We start from the raw sequence: 17633 nt of genomic DNA, 5'->3' as shown, positions 1-17633 counted from the left end.
GTTTTCATCATAAGTGGCCAGACTACCACTAGGCTTTGAATAGATTTATGTTGATCTGGTCTGAGAGAATATAATTGGTTTTTTTGAGTGATTTATTTTCCTGTGTACTTGACTTTGGCTGATTTGCTGCTGCTTTGCAAGTTTACTCCTGGATCTTACAAGGCATTGGCAACGGGAAGAGAAATTTATCTTTTAGTGGCTGTGCATTTGAATAAGTTCAAGCAGTTAGTTCCAGGTTTGCACTGCTCTTTAGAGGGAAATATCTTGTTTCCAAGTGTTTGTTGTTGTTGTTTTAAACCCTCTTACATGTGTGTAACATTTTTATAATATGACATCTATGGAGCATTTTAACCATACCAGTTCTTTGTCCTGAGTCCTGCTTTGTTGGAATTATTCAGCATCATGTGCCTGTTTAGATTTCTTTTCAGTGCAGTTTGCCATCAGTTAGAGCTGCTTAGCATCTCTTTGGGCACCAACAGTGCATGTGGACAAGTCCATCGTGATGCCCATTCACAAATATATTCAAGTATATGTACATAATATTGGGTTTGTTCCATTGTAGGCATTACCACTCAGGAGAAAAGGATCTTGGAGTTGTTATGAACAGTACATTGAAACTTTCAGCTCAGTTTTGAACAGTGACCAGAAAAGCAATTGGAATATTAGGAATTATTCTCTTTTTTTTTTTTTTTTTTTTTAAATATTTTATTTATGCATTTTCAAAATTGTACAAAACCAGATTCAAAACACTACTTTTCTCCTAAATACAATATCCTATCAAGTCATACACATTGCCATTGCTTAGTCAGCATCAGTAATATGCCATCTGGTATTCCTCTCAGCTCCCCCCTCCCCCTCCCAATCCCCCCCCCTTCCCCTCCTAGCAAATTATATGACATTAGGATGTCACAGTGATTGCCCTCCAGGCTGTATAAGGTTCCCAGATCTTCTGGTGCTGAGCCAAGCGCTCTTTTCTCAAGGCAGTAAGTTTGGACATTAATTGAATGTACTCCAGTTTTTCCAACACAACCTGAATGTCTGGCAGTCTTGGTTTTTTCCATGCCGCTGCCAATACTAACTTGCCCGCTACAAATGCCTGAGTGGCAAACTGATGTATATGCCGTGGTATCGTGGGTGGTTTAAAGTGCAGCAAGCAGTACTCCATTTTCAGTTGATATTGTATAGCAGTCATTGAGCAGATGAAGTCTATAATGCTTGCCCAGTATCTTTGTGCATGTACACAGGACCACCAGACATGATACATATCACCATCGTTTCCACATTCCCGCCAACAGCCTGCTGAGCTCAATCGAAACATTTTGGCCAAGCGGCTGGGAGTGTAGTACCAGCTATATAAAATCTTAAGTCCATTCTCTACCATCGTGCTGGACACAGACACCCAGAGCAAGGATTTAAATACCTTTGCCCATTGTAGAGGGTCATATGTTATTCCCATTGCTAGTTCCCATTTTTGTGTATAATATTCTACTGGGTACTCTCGTGCTAGGAGAGCCTTGTAGATTCTAGTAATGCACCCTCGGCCTCCTCCTCCAGTCATCCCCATCTCCAATTGTGTTTCTGTTAGCTCAAGTTCCTCTCCCGCTTTTCGTTTAATAAAAGTTTGCACCCTGTGATAGTGAAAAGCCTGTAGTGGGGAAAGCCCATACTCATGACATAGCTCCTGATACGTAGGAGTCACGTCTTGGTTGCACAATTGTCCCAGTTCACATAACCCCATTTCTTCCCAGTCCTTACAGTGGGGGAAATAAGTATTTGATCCCTTGCTGATTTTGTAAGTTTGCCCACTGACAAAGACATGAGCAGCCCATAATTGAAGGGTAGGTTATTGGTAACAGTGAGAGATAGCACATCACAAATTAAATCCGGAAAATCACATTGTGGAAAGTATATGAATTTATTTGCATTCTGCAGAGGGAAATAAGTATTTAATCCCTCTGGCAAACAAGACCTAATACTTGGTGGCAAAACCCTTGTTGGCAAGCACAGCGGTCAGACGTCTTCTGTAGTTGATGATGAGGTTTGCACACATGTCAGGAGGAATTTTGGTCCACTCCTCTTTGCAGATCATCTCTAAATCATTAAGAGTTCTGGGCTGTCGCTTGGCAACTCGCAGCTTCAGCTCCCTCCATAAGTTTTCAATGGGATTAAGGTCTGGTGACTGGCTAGGCCACTCCATGACCCTAATGTGCTTCTTCCTGAGCCACTCCTTTGTTGCCTTGGCTGTATGTTTTGGGTCATTGTCGTGCTGGAAGACCCAGCCACGACCCATTTTTAAGGCCCTGGCGGAGGGAAGGAGGTTGTCACTCAGAATTGTACGGTACATGGCCCCATCCATTCTCCCATTGATGCGGTGAAGTAGTCCTGTGCCCTTAGCAGAGAAACACCCCCAAAACATAACATTTCCACCTCCATGCTTGACAGTGGGGATGGTGTTCTTTGGGTCATAGGCAGCATTTCTCTTCCTCCAAACACGGCGAGTTGAGTTCATGCCAAAGAGCTCAATTTTTGTCTCATCTGACCACAGCACCTTCTCCCAATCACTCTCGGCATCATCCAGGTGTTCACTGGCAAACTTCAGACGGGCCGTCACATGTGCCTTCCGGAGCAGGGGGACCTTGCGGGCACTGCAGGATTGCAATCCGTTATGTCGTAATGTGTTACCAATGGTTTTCGTGGTGCCAGTGGTCCCAGCTGCCTTGAGATCATTGACAAGTTCCCCCCTTGTAGTTGTAGGCTGATTTCTAACCTTCCTCATGATCAAGGATACCCCACGAGGTGAGATTTTGCGTGGAGCCCCAGATCTTTGTCGATTGACAGTCATTTTGTACTTCTTCCATTTTCTTACTATGGCACCAACAGTTGTCTCCTTCTCGCCCAGCGTCTTACTGATGGTTTTGTAGCCCATTCCAGCCTTGTGCAGGTGTATGATCTTGTCCCTGACATCCTTAGACAGCTCCTTGCTCTTGGCCATTTTGTAGAGGTTAGAGTCTGACTGATTCACTGAGTCTGTGGACAGGTGTCTTTCATACAGGTGACCATTGCCGACAGCTGTCTGTCATGCAGGTAACGAGTTGATTTGGAGCATCTACCTGGTCTGTAGGGGCCAGATCTCTTACTGGTTGGTGGGGGATCAAATACTTATTTCCCTCTGCAGAATGCAAATAAATTCATATACTTTCCACAATGTGATTTTCCGGATTTAATTTGTGATGTGCTATCTCTCACTGTTACCAATAACCTACCCTTCAATTATGGGCTGCTCATGTCTTTGTCAGTGGGCAAACTTACAAAATCAGCAAGGGATCAAATACTTATTTCCCCCACTGTATATACACTATCAAATCTTCCAGAGCCAAACTGAGGGGCAAATCTAAGATAGGTGTGTTGAAAACAAGTGTGCTCTGGAAAGAACTGTTCCCTTATCTTTATCCAAACTGCTAATGGCCATTGTAGGAGGTAGGGGCTTCTTTTAATTAACTCCTTAAGTGTACGTTTGGGCAACCATGGGATTGCCCTAAGTGGATATGGTTCCAGCCAATGTTGTTCTATGCCAACCCATATCTTCTCTGTATTCTGGGACCAATTTGCTAATAGTCTGAGGTGTGCCGCACAGTAGTAGTCGTAAAATGAGGGGACCCTGGTTCCATCACCAGAGCAAACAGTAAGGGCGACAGTGCGCAACCCTGTCTGGTGCCTCTATATAAGGGAAATGGGCGCGTCAGTGTCCCATTAATGCGTACTGCTGCTGACGGGGTCTGGTAAATGAGATGAAGCCAATCTGTAAACCTCCCCTCTATGCCCATCTTCTCGAGCACCTCAAAAAGAAAAGGCCAGCTGACTCTATCGAAGGCCTTTTCTGTGTCTAGAGACAGTATACATAGGATTGAAGTATGTGAGCCCCATGAATCACCTGTAATGTTTGCCGAATATTATCAAAAGTCTGACGTGTGTGGACAAAACCTGCCTGATCTTCATGTATGAGTTGTGGGAGGTATTTCTGAAGCCGTGTGGCCATAATCTTTGTGAATATTTTATAGTCCACCCCTAATAATGAAATAGGTCTATATGAGCTGCATAATTGAGGGTCTTTGCCTGGTTTCAGTAAGACCGTAATCGTGGCCATATTCCATGTAGGTGGTAGGCTCGTGTTCCTGTCTAGCGAATTAAACACTTGTGGTAGCATTGGGGATAGCAGTCTTTCATATGTTTTATAAAATTTGGAAGTGAACCCGTCCGGCCCTGGGACTTTGGAATTCAACATCTCCTCTTCTAAATGCCCTCGTACAGGCTCTTCTGAGCTGTTCCTCAGTCTTATTTACGGATAAGCTGTCTTCTTTTTCGCTCCCTCTTTCACTTAGAGCTCTGACTTAGATTGCCTCAACTTTTAAGATGCCGGCAGCACATGGGGAAGCGTGAGCTGAGCTGGGCAGGGAAAGGAGGGCGGGTACTGGAGGCGAGCGTGCGCGTCGCAGACTCCCCGCCACGCCACAGGGTGAGAGGAGCCTTGCGGGCATCACGTGAAGCTCAATGAGTCGCAGCAGTCCTCGAGCTGCTGAGTTGATCAGACTGTACTATACAACTCCACGGCTTTGTGGCCGCTATCATCCCAGTTCCGACATTCACTTTGTTTTCGCTGATGCTAGAACTGTTCAATGACGCGTCACAAGAGAACAGATGACTCGCGCAGGACGGGGGGAGAGAAAGATTTTGCATGTGGCGCATAGGCGCCATTTTTTCAAAATATCTGTTTATGGGAGTGACCGCTCCCCCTGCGCCCCACCTAGCTATGCCACTGACTGTGTTATCTACTTGTGGATTCAACAAGGTAAGATTAAAATCCCCTCCCAGCAATAGGGACCCTTCTATATGTCTGGTAAGTATGTGATCTAGTTCTCTAAAGAAGTCTCCTTGTGCATTTGGGCCATATATGTTCACTAAAGTATAGGTTCGCCCCACCAGTGCAAAAGTGATCAGCAGGTACCGCCCACCCTTATCCTTTATGACTTTTTTTTATATCCCAAGGCTTACCCTTACTGAAAGCTATAAGGACACCTTTGCTTTTCGTATTATCAATACTTGAGGCGAAGTGAATAGTGGGATATGCCTTATGCGTGCAGAGGTGCTCATGTTTAGTTTTTAAGTGGGTCTCCTGTATCAGCCCTATGTCTACCCTATGCCGTTGCAGTTCCTGGAACATCAGCTGTCTTTTCGTGGGTATATTTAGTCCCCTGACATTGAGCAACAAACACTTAATGTCCCCCATTCCTCTAGTTTCTCCAGCCGCTTTAATCATTATCCTATATTCAACCTGTATCCTATACCACGTCAATCTAGCTCCCCTCCCCCCCTCCCCCCTCCCCCATCCCGAACTCCCCTCCCCCCTCCCACATCACCCCTGTGAAATATAGGCATGCCTTGTAACCCCGGTAGATGCCTAATCTAGGAGGAAGGAACAACCTGCCCCATCCCGATCACCCCAGAGCAACAACATTTCCCAAACTACCTCTTTTGTCCTGAGCTGGAGAGTAGCTCGTCATAAACAACCTCTTAAACAACTCTTACTTAATGTTCAATAACTTTACCAACAGTAACGTCCATATCTCTTCAGGTAACTCGTGCTGCGGATTGTTGACGCTGTAGTCTTCTTGGTCCCTTCCCCACCCGTTGCCACTTCGGTGGGGGTGGGTGAGAACCAGGCCTCGGTCCGGAGCTCGTCCCCGGCTGGTCTTCTGGTGTCGCTGTCTCCGGGAAAAGGTCCCGTGCTTCTACCAAAGATTTAATTTTATGCAACTTTCCGTCTTTATAAAACACTAGAGCAAAGGGATACCTCCATCTATACTGGATCTTGAGATCTCTAAGATGTCTCGTAAATGGCTTCAATTCCCCTCTCCTTTTCAACGTCGCTGCCGCCAGGTCCTGGTATATTTCGATAGCATGCGAGTCCCATTTGAATTCCTGTGTTTGACGCGCTAATTTCAGCACTTGTTCCTTTTGTTTGTAGCTGGTAAAACAGGCAATAATGTCTTTTGGCTTATTGTTGCGCATTGCTCCTAATGCCCGGTGCGCTCTTTCGATCTGTATTGTTTCAAGCTCCACCGTTTCGCCGTTCACTATGAGCAAGTCACGCACAATATTTTGTACCACCCGTTCAGTCTTGGTAGTTTTGGGTTTCAGGGAGGCCCCGGAATCTAAGGTTGCTGCGGCGACCCCTGTTTTCCAAATCTTCTACTTTATCCAATAGCTGTTGTTGTTCGCTCTGCAGCCCTGCAATATGCTGATCCAACGATCCCAGTGCCTCTCCGTGCGCTTCTACTTGTGCCTCTGTCTCTTCCAGGCGTGCACCCAGCTCCCGAATCTCACCCCGCAAGTCCGCTCCCATTGTCACTACTTCTGCTCATAGGGCTTTGAGATCGGAGCTGATGTTCTGTAGCCATTGCTGCAAACTTGGCAATTCCTCCTCTGTTGGTTCTGCAGGTGCTTGCTTTTCCAGCAAGTTATCGTGGGTTTGAGCGCTTCCTGCCTCCGTTGAGCCTTTCGCTTTGCGCGTCCGCCATCTTGTTTTTAGGCTTCGACACGGCACCCATGAAGGCAAACTGGGGAAGATCTGCCGCCGTTTGGTGTGATTGCATAGGCAGGTATCGCGCTGTGCTCAGGATCCGGTGAGTTGTATTTTTAACTCTCCAGCTGTGTTTAGAATCGCGATTGTAGTTGTTTTCGCCGTGGGGCAGCCGGAGCTAGGCTCTCAAACGTCCATGTAGGTTGGTGACGTCACTTCCTCCAGAATATTAGGAATTATTCTGAAAGGAATAGTGAAGAATTACGAGAATATGATAATGCCTATGTATATAGATCTATGGTATGACAACTACATTTTGAGTACTGTGCGCTGTTCTTGTTATACCATTTCAAAAAATTGTTTCAGAATCAGAAAAGGTACAGAGAAAGACAACAAATGTGGTAAAGGCAATGGAATAATGAAGAAAGACTAAATAGGTTAGGGCTGTTCCAATTTGGAGAAGAGATGATTTGGAGGGGTATATGAATGATGTAGAGGAAGGTAATATGAAACAGTTATTAACCCTTTTGAATAGTACTAGGTCTTAAAAACACTCCATGAAACTAACTGGTAAAACTTTATAAAATGTTTTAAATCTATTTCTTCATTCAGTGCACAAATAAACTGTAGAATTTGTTAACATAAACTGCTTTGCATCAGTTCCTGGGGAACAAGTCTTTTAAATGGTTATTAGCCAAGTAAGGATTGTCATCTCTGATTCTTTTGAGAGTGAGCAACAGGGAATTAACTTTATGTAACTTATAAATTGCCCTACCGATGATCATGTCAGTATATAGCAGGAACACATTCCATAGTCTACAATATATACAATAAAACAGTTATATAATACACCAACGTATAAAACCACCTATAAATTAAAATAAAAACAGAATAATCTAACAACCTATAAATCAAGTGATAGATGTGGCCTAAATATGCATCTTTTTATGCTGAGTTTTAAATTACCTCCTTCTAATTAAAGGGTCCATGGGAGTGTATCATATAGAAAGGAACAGCACAAGATGAAGTCTGAAGCCATCAGTAACTCTTCAGAGAAGGGATATATAAGTGATAATTGAGTATACATCTAAATATCCAAGAAGGAATGTAAATATGCCTGTTGTTCTAGTATCCAGGGCCACCCCATACAGAGATTTAAACTTGGGGCCTGAACGGAATGGAGAGCCAATAATATAAAGTGGCCAAAACTGGCAAAATGAAGTTTTGTAAAACAGTTTCCATAATCAGTGGGTATTGCATTTTGCCATAATTCCCTAAGCTTTCTTAAGTCATGCCCAACAAAAGGAAATTGCAGTAATCGTTTTGCATTCAACCAGAGATTCTATGACTTAATTGAAAAATCATTCAAAAAAGGCTTTAGACTACACACTAAATGAAACACTAACCATTCAAGATGTTCCCCTTGATACTGAAATCTGAGTCTGTTTAACACTGAGACTTAACATGAGGCTTAGATTCCAGGGAGAACCTCTGATCTCACTTTGGTCTTATTATATTATAAAACATCAGTCTTAAGTGGATTAAGGAAAAAATTATCTACCTCTTTCCAGTCATAAATTACTTTTAATCAAGAATTCACTTCTTACACCAGACTAGAGCAGGGGTTCTCAATACAGTCCTCGGGACACACCTAGTCAATCGAATTTTCAGGATACCCACAATGAATATGAATGAGATAAATATGCATGGACTACCTCCATTGTATGCAAATTTATCTTGTGCATATTCATTGTGGGTATCGTGAAAACTTGACTGGCTAGGTATGTCCCTAGGACTGGGTTGAGAACCCCTGGACTAGAGGGAGCTCCTGAATATGAGCAATATATTTGCAAATCTTGAGACTAACCGTGAACCATCAGACCAGAAGATCTCATAATCTTCAACAAAGAACTCCACAATGAAATAACAAAGGGGAGGGGGGGGGGGGGGGCGTGTACGATATCCCTTCCATAAGACAACCTATAATCTACAAGAAAGAATACTTTGAAAACACTACAGTACCAAATCCCTTGACCCTCCAACTCCTTCCTCCTTTTCCACCTTCTCTGATGTCACTGATGAGGAAACTGCACATCTTCTTTCCTCGTCCAAACGTACCACCTGCCCCTCTGATCCCATTCCCACTCACCTACTTAACACTATCTCCCCCACTGTCATCCCTTTTATCCGTCATATCCTCAATCTTTCGCTTTCCACTGCGATTGTTCCTGATGCCTTCAAACATGCTGTAGTCAAACTGCTCCTTAAAAAACCTTCACTGGACCCTACCTGCCCCTCTAGCTATCGGCCCATCTCCCTCCTCCCTTTCCTCTCCAAAATACTTGAACGTGCTGTTCACCGCCGCTGCCTCGACTTCCTTTCATCTCGAGCTATTCTTGATCCGCTCCAATCTGGCTTTCGCTCTCTTCAATCGACTGAAACGGCACTTGCCAAAGTCTCCAATGACCTGTTACTGGCCAAATCTAAAGGTCTCTATTCTCATCCTCCTCGACCTATCTGCTGCTTTTGATACTGTTGATCACACCTTACTCCTTGATATATTATCCTCTCTTGGATTCTGGGGCCCTGTTCTTTCCTGGTTCTCTTCCTATCTCTCCCAATGTACTCTTAGTGTATACTCTGGTGGTTCCTCCTCCACATCTATCCTGCTAACAGTCGGTGTACCCCAAGGATCTGTCATAGGACCTCTCCTCTTCTCCATCTATACCTCTTCCCTTGGTGCTCTGATCTCATCCCATGGCTTTCAATACCACCTTTACGCTGATGATACCCAGATCTACCTCTCCGCACCGGATATCTCAGCTGAAATCCAGACCAAAGTATCGGCCTGCCTGTCTGACATCGCTGCCTGGATGTCTCGCCGCCACCTGAAACTAAACATGACCAAAACCGAGCTTCTCCTCTTTCCCCCTAAACCTGCCTCTCCTCTCCCCCGTTCTCTATTTCGGTAGATAACACTCTCATCCTCCCTGTCCCGTCTGCGCGCAACCTTGGAGTCATCTTTGACTCCGCTCTCTCCTTCTCTGCTCATATTCAGCAGATTGCCAAAACCTGTCGTTTCTTTCTCTATAATATTAACAAAATTCGCCCTTTCCTCTCCGAGGATGCTACCAAAACCCTTACCCACACCCTTATCACCTCTCGCCTAGACTACTGCAATTTGCTTCTCGCTGGTCTCCCACTCAGCCATCTATCTCCTCTTCAATCTGTCCAAAACTCTGCTGCGCGTCTTATATTCCGCCAGAGTCGCTATACTCACGTTAGCCCTCTCCTCAAGTCGCTTCACTGGCTCCCTATCCGCTTCCGCATACGGTTCAAACTTCTCCTCATATTCATTTCCATGTGGCTTTTGCAGAAGACAAAATACCAGTAGAGCGGCGCACTGCTGGGGTCTCCCCTCCGATGATATGTAGGTGTGCACTAAAGTGGGTAGTCTGGAGAGTTTCCAGTTCCAGCTGTGTATTTGAGAAATCTGTTCTGGAACGGAACCAATCGCTAATATGTCTCATCCCACTCGCAACTGTAATCTGCTTCACACTTATAAGGCCAATGCCCCCATACTCTACTGGGACATGTAAGGCTTGTTGGGACAAGCGTGCCTTTTTCCGATTCCAAAGGAAAGTGCACAGCATTTTGTCCAACTTCCGCTCTTCTTTCTTTTTTAGGAACAATGGTAACAACTGAAAAACATATAACCACCTAGGTACTATACACATATTATACAGCGCTATTTTCCCCAGCAGAGACAGTGGCAAGGCCTCCCACATTTTAAGAGTATCCTGCGTTTCCCTCAGAAGGCGTTGCAGGTTTTGGGCATACAGCTTGGTAAGATCTGCAGGAATTATAACTCCTAAGTATTTCAATTGTTTTTCCGCCCAGCTAAATGGGAACACCCCTTGTCTCCACGATCTCCCTTCTGCCGTTACTGTCATCACTTTCGACTTGGTAAGATTTAGCTTTAATTCAGCCAGTTCTCCAAATTCCCCCAATTCTTGCAACAGTGGACCAATTGAAATACAAGGGTCTGATATAATCAACAAAAGGTCATCTGCGTAAGCAAACACCTTACTGCGATGGCCACCCACCCGTACTCCCTTCACTCCCTCATTACAGTTTATGCGTTTCAACAAGGGTTCCACAGAGAGAATAAACAGAAGTGGGGAGAGTGGGCAGCCTTGCCGTGTGCCACGGCAGATGTTAAATTCTTGGCTTTTGGTCCCGTTAATCAGAAGTGCTGCCCCGGGTTTAGTATATAGAGTCTGCACCGCAGCAAGAAACCAACCCTGAAACCCCATGTGCCTCAGCGTCTGAAACAAGTAGTCCCAATCCACCCTGTCGAATGCCTTTTTGGCATCTAAACTTAAAAGCACCGAGGGTATGTCGCCTACCTTACATTGTGCCATTGCCAATAGCAGTTGCCTAACATTTAAGGCTGAGTGGCGGGACTTAACAAAACCCACCTGTTCCTGTACTATCAGCCTAGGCAAGATTGGGGCTAGGCGTTCAGCTGAGATTTTTGCTAACAGTTTTGTGTCCACATTTAGGAGAGATATGGGCCTATACGATTCTGCTTGTTCCTTAGGTTTATCTGGCTTAGGTATAAGTGTTATCAATGCTGAGTTGGCATAGGCAGGGAAAGTCCCTTCCTCTATTGCATCTTCGTAATACGCTAAGAGGGCTCTCCATGCTTTTGGTGGCAACAATTTATAATACTCTCCTGAAAAACCATCTGGTCCTGGGGCTGAGTAAAGTTTCAATGCTTTAATCGCTACTTGCAGCTCAGTCAATTGTAATAGTGCATTTAATACCACTTTTTCGGTCTCACTTAAACTGGGAAGGTCTATACTCCCCAAGTATTCAGCTAAGCTCTGGGGTTCCGGGCTGTTGCCCTTAGTGTATAGGCCTGCAAAATAGGAAGTGAGTATTTGCTCTATTTCCTGGGGTTTAATCGTCAATGTGCCTGCAAAGTTTCTCAACGAGTCTATGGTTCTGTTGCCTCCTTTACTTTTTACTATCCATGCTAAGAGACGTTCTGCTCTGTTCCCATATCTGTAAAATTTGTATTTCAGATAGGTCTGCGATTTTTGCTCCCTCTCATGGAGTAGGGAATTAAGCGCTGTTTTAAGGTTCTCCAAAGTAGTGCGGGAGGGGTTCCTATTATGTTTTTGTTTAGCTTTCTGAAATTGCGATTCTAAGTGTAGAATGGTAGCTGCCATTTTTTCTTCCTCGCACTGACATAAGCTATAATATCTCCCCTTATCACCGCTTTAGAGGCCGACCAGTACAGTGATGGCCTATCCTCCTGCTCTGTGTTGTACTGTGCATATTGTTCCCACTTCTCCTTTAGATACATTTGAAATGGTAAATCTTTATATAAATAAGATGGGACTCTCCAACTACACTCCCTTGGTTGTCCTAGCAGGGCGTCTATGTCCAACCACACCGGGACATGATCCGAAACTTCTTCTGCGCCTATTACTACCTTATCGACCTTACTAAACAGGCCCCGCGAAGTCAGAATATAATCTAATCGAGCTTGCATCCCATGGGCCCGTGATCTATGTGTATAGTCTTTTTCTGTGGGATGTAACACTCTCCACGTGCCCACCAAATCTAAGGTTTGAGTCATTTGTTTAAGCGTGGTGGACCTGTACCCAACATAGTGAGGTGAAGTGGGACTTGTGCAATCAATTTCCGGGTCCATAATTACATTTAAGTCCCCCAATAATATCAATGGCCTCCCACTCCGATTTAAACACAGTTGCGTCAATTCCTGGTAGAATTGTGGGTCTGGGCTATTGGGGCCATACACTACCAATAAGTTAAATTCTAAACCTTGCAGCCATATCTGCAGGAGAAGATAGTTTCCTTGCGCTCCTTTTGCTATTAAGGACGTTTTATAAGGCAGTCCTCTTCTTAATAATACTGCGACCCCTCCTTTCCTCCCTTGTGCCGCAGTGGCATGTACCTCCCCCACCCATGCTCGTTGTAACTTTTGGTGTTCTGCATCGGAAAGCCTCGTTTCTTGAAGGCAAGCTATGTCTATTTTATGCCTATGTAGTGCAGTCAGTATCTTTGATAGCTTTACGGGGGAAGTAATCCCCCCCACGTTCCATGTCGCTATTCGTGTTGTCATGTTCCGGCCCGACAGTGTGATCTGACTAGCCCCGCTATAACTTGAATTTTTTAAAGTACATTAACGCTAGAGGCCTCGCTAGATGCTATGTCTTGCTCTTTACTTGCTGCAGTGATGTCATGCTTTCCCCACGTGTCACCCAAGTTCCCATCTTGGTGGCGAGTTCACTTCTCTCTTTCTGGCTTGGCCCCTGGGCGGTCCACCCCTCCCCTCCCTTCCTCCCAACTTTCCCTCCCCTGTATATCACCCTGCGCAACCCCCGCGGGCATATAGCTTGCGAAAGTGTGGGGATCTACTCGATGCAAGGGGCCCAGCCCCGGGACACCCAGTGTTACATATTCATACTCTTTCAATTTCTGCTAATTAAACCTGAACAAAACCAGTACATGTTAACAACCTTACATTACACATTTTTACCCTTTAACTACCATCTCTTAGCTTCCTTCCGTGCTGTTCAAGTGTCCACCATCTCTTAGGAAATTCTGCACTGGCGCTGCTGATGTGAAATTATGCCATTTGCCTGCTATCTGGATTTTTAAGTGTGGCGGGGTAGGACAGCATAAATCGCACGTTTTTCTGAGCCATTTTTACACACAAAGCATGGAATTGTTTGCGTTGCTTCTGCACTGCCTGGGAGAAATCCTTGAATATAAGCACTCTTTGGCCTTCCCAGCGCAGCATGTCCCGTTTCAGCCGGAATCCTCTCAATATTTCAACTTTATGTCGGTAATTAAGTATTTTTGCTATTATCACTCTGGGACTGGCTCGCTTTTCCACCTTCCGCCCTATTCGGTGCGCCCTCTCAACCACCAGTGGGCCCGAGGAATCCGTCAGCGCTAGCTCTTTCGCCAGCCAGTCCTCGAGCCACGACTCCAAGTTTTGGTCTGGGATATTCTCTGGCAGGCCCACTACTCTAATGTTACTGCGCCGCAATCTGCCTTCCAAATCTTTTATCTTTTTAGTCAGTTCTGCGATTTGGGAATTAGCGCGCGTAATGTCTGGGGCCTGCTCACGCGAGTCATCCTCCAGCGCGGAGACTCTGGTCTCCAGGTCTCCGACGCGGATCCCCATTCCATCTACTCCAGTTTGTAGCAGCTCCAATTGTGTAGTGAGTTTTTCTCCCAGCGTGGTTCAAGCGCTTTAGTCATTGCTGCCGTCAACTGAACTAGCTGCGGTTCCGAAAAAGTTTCCATCCCGGCAGGCACGGGGACCGCCATCTTAGATTCGCCGCTCCCCGTTTTAGCTTTGTCTTTTCTAGTCGATTTTTGCATTGCCGCCAGGGACACTTTCTCTACAAATTTGTCCATGAACTTAACACTGGTTTTAGAAACTTTTGGTGTGTAAATCTGGTCTCCGTTCCGTATATGGGCGATCCCAGGGCCGAAAAGTCCCGGAGCTACAGCGAAGAGCTGCTGTCTGCTCACTGCATCACGTGATCCTCCTGGAAATAATTTTATAACAAATAGGAGGAAATATTTTTTCACTTGACAAATAGTAACGAATGGGAACTCATTACTGGAGGATGTGGTAACAGCGGTTAATATTTGTGTTTTAAAAAAGTTTTGGACCAGTTCCTGGAGGAAAGGCCATAGTCTGCTATTGAGATAGAAATGGGGGAAGTGCTGTACACTTTATATGCAGGTACTTTCTCTGTCCCTAGAGAGCTCACAATCTATGTTTTTATACCTGGGGCAATGGAGGGTCACATTGAGCTGCAGTGGGAATCGAACTCAGGCCGCCATGCTCAAAGCCCGCTGCACTAACCATTAGGCTACTCCTCCACAAATTCAGCTTTTGCATATTCTGTGTGGATATCCTTAAACCCCAAATGGCTTGTTCTTAAGGTCAAGAGTTTCTTCCTTCTGGTATAGGTCATACACACAGGAAACAAGCCTGCTCTAGGACAACAGATTAAGTTAAGACATTCAAGACTCAAGAACATCATTAGAAACTATTTCTTCAGAGAGGGTGGATATGTGGAATTGTCATATAGTAGAGATGGTGGGTTCAAAATTAGGAACTGAATTCAACAAAGCATGGGATAAGCACAGAAGAATTGTTTGTTGGGATCTGAGGGGACAGCCAAAGATCAACTAGGGTCTAAGCTGAAACGTAAGGACAGTGCTGGGTGGATTTCTACATTCTGTGTCCCAGAAATGTCAAACAGAGACCATGATCAAGTATTTTACATCATACTCATTGTTTATTTACTCATGAATTGATAATGAGTGTGACTGTTGGGCAGACTGGATGGAGCTTTCAAGTCTTTGCCGTCATTTACTATAGCATGTACTAGAAATTAAAATTAGGAATGCTAAATGTACTGACTGGTCCTCATTTGCTGCCACATTCTGTGTTGATGTCTCCGCTTTCTGTGACTCTAAAAGGATACCATTCAAATGATGATAAATATCAGTGAATTTCCTGTTTTATTCTTTATAAATTTGTTGAAATGGGTCTCGCCCTGTCCTCCCCAGCACCTGTTTTCCTTTGCACTCATTAGCAGAGAATCATAAATTACATAGAAACAGAGAAAATGAGGGCAGATAAGGCCAAATCTTACATTTGCAGGATTTGTCTGGTGTGCATTGACACTAAACTTTACAAACTACTTCACTAAAATCTTAATAACACATTGCTGCACATAACACTGGTTTTTTGAGCACTGTTTCAGCAAAGATGCTTTGGTGGTAGGTGATAAGGTGGAGCATAGAAAATGTAGTTATCTTGTTTTTCAAGCAATCAAGGAGGAGTAGCCCAGTGATTAGAGCACTGGTCTGTCAACAGGAAATCCTAGGTTCAAATCCCAATGCAGCTCCTTGTGTTCTTGGGTAAGTCACTTAGGGGTCCTTTTACCAAGTTGCGAGAAAAAGGGCCCTGCTCTGGCGGTGGGGGCTTTTTCCTGTGCACCAGGGCCCTTTTTACTGCAACAGGTATAAAGACCCCAGGCACATATATGATAAGGAACTCTTACCGCCACCCATTGAGATGGTGATCAGGGCTCCTGCGCTAACCCGGTGGTAACCGGACAGTGCGCAACAATGCCCGATTATCACTATGTTATCGCTGCGCAAGCCATTTCTGTGTTTTTTTTTTTTGTCCCCCTGGAAATGGCGTACGCTCGAAGCAGGACTACTGCCGGCGGTCGTGTTGGGCTAGCGGTAGTCCTGAAAGAGCGAGCAGTAAGCTTGTGTTAGACTTACCACCACTCTGTAAAAGGGCCCCGTAACCCTCTACTGCCTCAGGTGCAAACTTAGATTGCAATCCCTTCAGACATAGGAAAATGCTTAGTGTACTTGAATGCAGTGGTGTGCTGGAAAATTTTTAACAGGCTCTCTCTCTGGGCATAGCTAGCTGTACAGTTTTTTTTTTTGGGGGGGGGGGGCAACACATCCCCCCCCCCATGCGGGCATGCTATACCTTTGCTGGCAGGGATGCCAACTGTCTTTCTCTTTTGATCTAGGCCACAGGAAAAAAAATATTTTAAATGCCCTCAGGTTTCAATCTAATTCATGTTTAATGTGGGATATAAATGTCATAAATAACTTTAAATAGATAGAAGTGCTGGATGTTGAGCACTTGATTCTCATAACATGATGTCTGTTTTAGTGGCCCTTTACCAGGAGAAAAAAATCTCTGCACGAATACAACACGTGCTAGAGTGTCCCTATAACCAGCTTCTCCTCCAAATGACACACTGATTATGAATCATAAGAAATTACTACTCTACCTGTGAAAAGCTGGCATGTTTGAACATATAAGTGAGATTAAATAAAAATGCTACCAACATTAAAGAACGACAACATGAATGTAGCTGCTCAAAGGGCTGTTTGCTTTGTTTTGAATGTACAGGGATGACTGCTGCGTGGGTAGGGGAAAGAGACAAACCTCTGTGGAATCAACTTGACTTCATGCGTCTCCTGTTCTCAATCTAACTTCCTTGAGCTGCAGACCTGCATGTGCTGCTGCCGGCTTCTTTTTTCCTCCTGGGCTGGTACTGCAGCGGCCTGAAGCAGGAACCATGAACTGCTATCCTCACACTCACAGCGGTTAAAATAGCATGAATCCGTGCGTGGGGCCGTAGCCCTGTGTGCGCCGCTGCCGGCTTCCTTCCTTCTCCTGTTGGGGTCTACACCCACCTTAGCCAAACCCCAACTGAATATTGCTAGAACACCCACGTTCTTGGATTTGTTTCTTACACTAATAAAATAAAATAATACTTACATACTCAGAAGTGAAATAAAAGAAAGAAAAGTTTATTCTGGGAACAAGTAATAAAGTCTGAAATACAGAAAAGAAATAATTAGAGAGACTTTTCTGTTTTTATGCGAGCTTCCTGCCATAGGAACATAAAGTCCTGCCTTTGCATAGATTTCCCTCATTTTATACATTAGAGTAGGCACATGTTATACAACAATCTGGAAACTAATTACCATTTTAGCACATCTTGCTAACCAGTCCAACATATCTCCTAATCCAACATATCTGACTTTTATCCTATCAATTATCAGTTCATACCCCTAATTCCTAGAATAGCAGTTACGCCACTCCACCCGACTCTGAGTCACAGAGCCATGCTATCTTCATACATTATTATTATTATTATTATTATTAACATTTGTATAGCTCTACCAGACGCATGCAGCACTGAACATCCAACGTAGAGAGAGACAGTCCCTGCTCAAAAGAGCTTACAATCTAAAAATAAGACAGACAGACAAGGACAAGGGAAGTACTGGGTGAGAAGGAACAAGGGGAGGGCAAATTGAGTAGTGGCTAGGAGCCAAAAGCAGTGGTGAAAAGGTGGGTTTTTAGCATAGATTTGAAAACAGGTAGAGATGGATCGTCTAGACGTACAGGCTCAGGAAGTCTATGCCAGGCATAAGGTGCAGCGAGGGA

The 17633-nt window shown here is 44.6% G+C and overlaps 1 protein-coding gene across 1 annotated transcript in view; it reads left to right on the top strand.

Annotated features, from left to right (window-relative positions):
* The window catches only part of PDS5A (PDS5 cohesin associated factor A), a 644759-nt gene that overhangs the window by 54438 nt on the left and 572688 nt on the right, over positions 1–17633 (top strand). The window lies entirely within an intron of this gene.

The sequence above is a fragment of the Microcaecilia unicolor genome, chromosome 2, assembly GCF_901765095.1.
Source record: "Microcaecilia unicolor chromosome 2, aMicUni1.1, whole genome shotgun sequence".
Taxonomy (NCBI): Eukaryota; Metazoa; Chordata; class Amphibia; order Gymnophiona; family Siphonopidae; genus Microcaecilia; species Microcaecilia unicolor.
This window is presented reverse-complemented; position numbering and strand designations above follow the sequence as displayed.